Source organism: Stegostoma tigrinum, chromosome 12 (assembly GCF_030684315.1).
Source record: "Stegostoma tigrinum isolate sSteTig4 chromosome 12, sSteTig4.hap1, whole genome shotgun sequence".
Lineage (NCBI taxonomy): Eukaryota > Metazoa > Chordata > Chondrichthyes > Orectolobiformes > Stegostomatidae > Stegostoma > Stegostoma tigrinum.
Window position 1 is genome coordinate 15625179 of NC_081365.1, and position 6364 is coordinate 15631542.

Consider the following 6364-nt stretch of genomic DNA (forward strand, 5'->3'; position numbering starts at 1 on the left):
TCCGGGTGCTCCGGTTTTCTTCCACAGTCCAAAGATGTGCAGGCTAGGTGGATGGGCCATGCTAAATTGCCTGTAGTGTTCAGGGGTGTGTGGGTTATAGGGGGATGGGTCTGGGTGGGATGGTCCAAGGAGCGGTGTGGACTTGTTGGGCCAAAGGGCCTGTTTCCACACTGTAGGGAATCTAAAAAAACATCCTCCCTATAATGAGGTGACCAGAACTGTACACATTACTCCAAGTATGGCCGCACTGGAGTTTTGTACAGCTGCAACATGACTTCATGGCTCCAAAATTCGATCCCTCTACCAAGAAAACCTAACACACCGTACTCATTCTTAATCACCCTATCGACCTGGGTGGCAACTTTCAGGGATCTATGCACATGGACACCGAGATCCCTCTGCTCATCCACACTACCAAGAATCTTACCATGACTACTCTGTATTCCTGTTACTCCTTCCAAAGTCTCCTTCCACCTCTCAGCCCAGCTCTGCAGCTTATCTATGTCCCTCTGTAACCTGTAACATCCTTCTGCACTATCCACAACTCCACCAACTTTAGTGTCATCCGCAAATTTACAAAATCCATCCTTCTACGCCCTCATCCAGGTCATTTATGAACATGACAAACAGCAGTGGCTCCAAAACAGATCCTTGTGGTACACCACTAGTAACTGAACTCCAGGATTAACATTTCTCACCAACCACCACCCTTACAGCTCGCCACTTTCTGATCCAAACTGCTAAATCACTCTCAATCCCATGCCTCCGTATTTTCTGCAATAGCCTACCACGGGGAACATTATCAAATATTTTACTGAAATCCATATACACCACATCAACCGCTTTACCATCATCCACCTGTTTGGCCACCTTCTCAAAGAACTCAATAAGGTTTGTGAGGCACGAACTACCCTTCACAAAACCGTTTTGACTATCCCTCATCAAATTATTCCTTTCTAGTTGATTATAAATCCTATCTCTTATAATCCTCTCCAACACTTTTCCCGTCTCCTCCCTTGTTTAAGATGCTGCCTAAGATCATCCATCTTCCTTATGCAGCTCAGAGTTACATTTTGCCTGATAAGACTGCTGTGAAATGATTTGTGTTATTTTTAAAGGGGCTATATTTGACTATACATATAGGTATATTGTACTGTGTTTACAGCAGAAAGTTCTGATGCTCTAACTGTATCTTACAGTCACATTTTTAATGATCAGAAGAATCTATTTCGTAAAGCACACGTTAATCAAACACAGTCTTCTGAGATAATGGGAACTGCAGATGCTGGAGAATTCGAGATAACAAAGTGTGGAGCTGGATGAACGCAGCAGGCCAAACAGCATCTTAGGAGCATAAAAGCTGACGTTTCGGGCCTAGACCTTTCATCAGAAATAGACGCCTGTTCTTTGGCCAGAGACCTACAGAAAAGTGTCCAGCAGCTCAGAGCTCAGTCATACCAATGTGTCACACATCCCCCATGCTGACCCTCTGCCCAATACTCACCTCCCTGCTACCCCTGTTCTTGTGACCCAATAGATTTTTCTGTTTTTTGTTCCTGTTCAGGCGAAGCTGAATTATTCTTATCGCCCTGCGTCTGTGTCATGCTCTTGATATTGACCTGCCAGAGGTCAAATTGGACCATTGAGAGGATGAGGTGAACAACTCGCCCATTCATTCTGAATCACCCTCTAAATGCAAAGATTCATTGATCTTCCTCGCTTTACCGTCATTCTACCCATTTCCTAACCTTCACACTGACATCAGAGAAGCAATATGCCATTTTAAGGAAAATTATTTCACAGGATGTAGCTATTGCTGATAAGTACAATGATTATTGACTATCCCTGATCGCCCTTGAACTGACTGGTTAGTCCATTTCAGAAGGCAGTTAACTGTCAACCATGTTGCTATGGGTGTGGAGTCACATGTAGACCAGACCAGGTAAGGATGAGAGATTTCCTTTCCTAAATGGCTTTAATAATGAACCAGATGGGCGTGTACAACAATTGAACATTGCCATGGCCTCTTCATAGAGATTAGATTTAAATTCTAGATTTATTAGTTGAATTGAATTTCCATCAGCTGCATTTTGTGGCATTCAAGCCAATGTCACTGAGATCGTGGTGGCTCAATTGTTAGCACTGTTACCTCACAGCAACAGGGTGTCGGGTTCAATTCCATCCTTGGCTGACATTCTCCCTGTGTCTATGTATGTTTCGTCCTTGTGTTCCGGTTCCCTCCCACAGTCCAATGATGTGCAGATTAGGTGGATTGGCCATGCCGAATTGCCCTGTCGTGTCCAAGGATGTGCAGACTAAGTGGATTAGCCTTGGGGAAATGCTGGATTACAGAGATAGGGCTCGGAGTGGGTCTAGGATTTCCCCATTTGAGACAACCTGAAGCATGAGAGACTTACAGCTATGATGCCAAAACAGCAGCTCTCTCCATCACCAGTGATAGGTTCGTCCCCCAGAGCCAATACTTTGAAAAATAAGAAATGATGACAGTCTGTATTGTTGTTATCTTCAGTTGTTAAGCTTGCACAGAGCCGAAACACTGGAATAGATCAGTGGGACTGAGTGCCTGTTTCCGAATTATAAGACACAGGTAATAATAGAGGCAAGGTTCTGAAGAAATATGGAGGAGGGAGCCTGCTGTACTTTCCAAAAGGGATGTATTAGGTTTTATGGATGATTAGATCTCTTCACTAACTATAAAGAGGGCAGCAGCACAGAAATTGGTCTTTGTGTGATTCATTTTGTTCCATTGTTTCCACCTTCACCTTGTTAAACCAATAAACAGGGTGATCTCAACAGTGCAATGCTGCAAACCTCACAAAATGTTTCCCTAACTCAGTGACTTGGAAAGTCAAGTTGGTTAATGGTGAAACTTAGAGCCACAATCCCAGTCTAACAACGAAGATATGGAGGATTGCTATCCTGTCCTGACTGCTGCGAAACATTGCCCTTTTAAACTGTGTTGGGAAAAGGTAAAGCAATGGCTGGTAGCAATTTAAAGTGTGACAAAGACCCACAGACAGCACTTCCAAAACCATGACCACTTCCAATTGGAAGGGCTAGGGCAGCAGATACGTGGGAACAATGATAGCTTCAAGTTCCCCTCCTAGCCACTCACCATCCTGGCTTGGAAATATGTCGCTGTTCCTTCAACATCGCCTGTTCAAAAATGACTGCATGGTTCAAGAAGGCAGTTCACCATCATCCTCTTAAAGGTAATTAGGGATGGGCAATAAATGCTTGCCCAGCCAGTGATAGCCTCGTTGCCATGATACCACAAATGAATAAACAAAAAAACTACAAGGCCGTTCTCCAGGGTTTAAAGTACAGAGTTGGGGTCCAGGAGAGGGGAATTCCCCCTAGTACTTTTTCTGATCTGAGAATGATGGGTTCAGTGTAATGCAAACTTTCAGCTGCATTAGCTGAGCGCAGAACTCTTTGCTGAGGCTCCATGTGCTGCACTGAGGGAGGGCTGCATGCTCAGAGTTAGTTTCTTTGGGATGAGGCATCAATGCCTTCATGGATGGATGTGAAAGATTTGATGGCACTAGGTCAAAGTGGGGAAGGAGAATGATCCCCCTAAATCCTGGTCAGAAATTATGATTGTCCACCTCGTCAGCACAAATGATCTTGTCATTCTCAAACTGCTGTTTGTGAGACCTTGCTGCCGACAATTTGGCTGCTACAGTTCCTCACCTCACAGCAATAACTGCTCCCAACTGGATATAAATGGGAAATCTTGAAAGGCACTATACAATTGCAATTTTTTTTTCATATCTAGCTAGGCCACTGACAATAGGTTCAAAAACAAAATGGAGAGTTGAAATGTCCTGCTTTTGAGAGAAACAGTGAAGGAAGAGAGAAGAAAAAAGTGAAAACACTTCTGTCACATGAGATTTCACTTCAAGGACATGGCTGAATTAAGTTTAAAGGAAAACAAGTTGGTATATTGCTCTACTTAAACACACTTTGGAATAGCTCCCAGCAAAGCTAACTAACCATAACAGGATATTATACAATCTGAGTTTAAGGTGTGTTCAATTATTTGAAGATGTCAGTGCGCATTCCAAGTACTTTGCCCCACCTTCCAGGGCATAAACTAGAAATAAAACAACTTTATTATCAGGCGGAATTATTGAAAACAGCAACACACATTTTCTGAAGAAGGGTTCAGACCCAAAACGTCAGCTTTCCTGCTCCTCTGATGCTGCTTGGCCTGCTGTGTTCATCCAGCTCTACACCCTGTTAACACACTTGAAATGTTCTTGGCTGTTTCTCTCTCAGATTTTTACTTTCAGCTTTGAAAACTTGTCCTTTGCTTCATATTGCAGGAGTCAGGAGAGACATGGTATTATGCAAAGTAGTTAATCTTACATAGAGAACCCATTGTTCTCCACATAGAATCAGCCGCTACTGGATTGGACATCTTACTTTTGAAGTATCAAGGCCATAGATGGATTGCATTTAATCAGGAATTGACTGGGACATGCCTTGTGCAATTCATGTGGAGTGGAGTCCATTTTAACCTATCTTTCCAGGATGGAAATCCAGTTATATCTTCTCTGTATACTTTAAATAGGATAAATTAATTTGAGCCTTGCACGTGATCTGTCAGTTGCTGCCGGGCAGATTGTTTCACAATTGCCCTCATACAATCCGGAAGAAATTCAGATGACATTCCAGGCAAGATAATAATTGCAAAAACAGTGGAGTCATATAAATTGTAATGTTGTGCTTCAGTTGGAGCTCTTTTGCTCTTCCCAGACAAAGTGCTGGCTATACCAGTTTTCCAAGGCAAAGTATGGGCAGATAATCCTGGCAGAAATTTGCCCACCTCATTGCCACACCCACCTCAGTATGGGGCAGGTAATGAACTGGAAAGTTTTGAACTTTTATGGTGAAATTTATTTTTCTCAACTAAGTTCGCTATGTTCTAAAACACACTGTGCTGATGATTTCTGTTAGTGTCTTGTGAAGGTAGCCTGTGTGTCGTAAACTTTCCAGAGCATTCTGCTGCCACATAAGAATCTACTCGAGCTCTGTTCTCTCCTGTTGGCATTTACTCAATATTAGATTCACATTGGTAACTTCCAAAATGGAAATATTATCTGCTAATGAAAGCCAAACAGACACCACCTACTGGTATAATCTGTAAAACTCCAGCCTAGTCCTCCAGCCAATACTAGTAATATTGATGCAGTAATTTAGTGAGATAGAAGTTTGTTGTATTATGTCACAGATAGCTGTGGTGTATCTTTAAGAGACTAGTATAGGATATCATTGTTGTATTATAGCCTGTGACCTACGGGGTATAAAGGTCTCAGAATCCATTACAACTGGGGCCACTTGAAACATGACGTGCTGATGGAAGTGAGCTACTAGTTGAATCTGAATAGCTTAATATTAGTTCAGTCGCTGAAGTGCCTCTGACTATAATGTTTCTGTATACCAAGAGCTGGACTTTTCGCTGTGCAACGATCTCAAGTTCCAGTCTCTAGAGGTGTGGGTTTGAATACCACTACTGCGAGCTTTTTAGGGAAGTGATGGCCCACTGGTATTGCCTCTGTCTTTGCACTGTTAATTGAGAGACCCAGGTAATCCTCTGAGACCGTGGCTTTGAATGCCACTATGACAGATGGTGGAATTTGAATTCAATAAAATATCTGGAATTAACTGTCTTGTGATGACCATGAATTTCCCAATTGTCAGGAAAAGCCCATCTGGTTCACTAATGTCCTTTAGGGAAGGAAACAGCCATCCTTTACCTGTTCTGGCCTACTTGTGACTCCAGGCCCACAGCAACGTGGTTGACTCTTAACTGCCCTCTGGGCAATTAGGGATGGGCAATAAATACTATCCTAATCAGTGAACCAGCTGATACCAAACAATGTTGGCAATTGAGAGTTTGCCTGCTTGACCTCTGTAAAGATGTTTATTGGGTTGGTTCAGCAATAGTTTCCTTCAACTATTGCTGAATTGTCAGTGTACACGTCACAGATAAACTGGGTGAATTATTTCAGCAAACAGGGGCAATACAAGGCTTTTAGTAGGTTCATATGTCTGATTAAGTCAAATGCCTTAGCCAGCTCAACAAAGACAACTGCGAGCTCCTTCCTGTTTCTCTCGGTGCGTCTGATGATTTTAGCCAGGATTACAATATTCTCATTGCTTCCAGGTGTCACCGCCAACAATTCCTTCTGTATAGGCTCTGTATTAACGTTAGCCAAAGTTAAAACCGATCATTAACTTCAGAAAGAAAGGAGGAGTGCATGTTCCCATGTATGTCAATGGGACTGATGTTGAGAGAGTGAAAAGCATCCAATTCCTCGGACTGATGATAGCCGAT